This window comes from Muntiacus reevesi, chromosome 6 (genome assembly GCF_963930625.1).
Source record: "Muntiacus reevesi chromosome 6, mMunRee1.1, whole genome shotgun sequence".
In the NCBI taxonomy this organism is placed as follows: Eukaryota; Metazoa; Chordata; class Mammalia; order Artiodactyla; family Cervidae; genus Muntiacus; species Muntiacus reevesi.
The window spans coordinates 23,014,876-23,015,867 of record NC_089254.1 but is presented as its reverse complement, the minus strand read 5'-3'; positions in this window follow the sequence as shown (position 1 = coordinate 23,015,867).

The following is a 992-nucleotide window of genomic DNA, read 5'->3' as shown; positions in this document are numbered from 1 at the left end:
CATTTATAGCTCTCCTAGAGAAACTATATCTAAGCACACAAGACTATGTAAAGAAGAACCAAAGTTGGAGAGATGTAAAGTGTGCCTTCTCTAAATGTCCCCAGCCTGGATAGTTTGGAGGTGGGCTGGGGAGTGGATAAATGTGTTCAACTCTAAAACTAAAGTCCAAAACTGGAAGGTTTTCCTTTTACATGCCTGACCACAGGAACTTGAGTCAACCTTTAAAATTTTACCTGGTTATTTCTTGGGGCTTCTGAGGACTAACTAATTTGGGTGTAAAATTGTACACAGTTAAGGTTCTTTCTCCAGTTTTCTATTTGAAATTCAAGGCCCCTACAGCCACCTAAGAAAGGCTGCTGGCACTGACACCAGGGGTTTCCTGAAAAACCAAGGCAGTATACCACACAGACTTTGCTGACTTCTAAATATGTAACAACGTGTGTGTGTGTGTGTGTGTGTGTGTGTGTGTTAGTTGCTCAGTTGTGTCCGACGCTTTACAACCCCGTGGATTGTAGCCCACCAGGCTCCTCTGTCCATGGAATTCTCCAGGCAAGAATACTGGAGTGGGTGGCCATTCCCTTCTCCAGGGAAATCTTCCCGACCCAGGGATTGGACCCAGGTCTCCTGCACTGCAGGCAGATTCTTTACTGTCTGAGCCACTAGGGAAGTCCAGAACAACATGTCCCACAGCTAAAAGCATGCTTCAGGACCTGAATCACTGCTGAGGCTTCTATCTACATTATCTCCACATCCTTAACGGTGCCTTTAATTAAATTCTTTGATGCATGAGTTTATATAATTAGTCACAGAAGAAAAAATTCAGGGTAAGAGAATTTTACTGACCTCATTAAACAACTTAGAGCAAAAACCATGAAAGATCTTTTTAAACTATAAATGAGTAAATTTGACAACTACCACTTGTAAACACTTGTAAAAGAATGCAATATTCAAAATTTTGTCAACTAATTTATAGTGCTATATTTTAGACATTC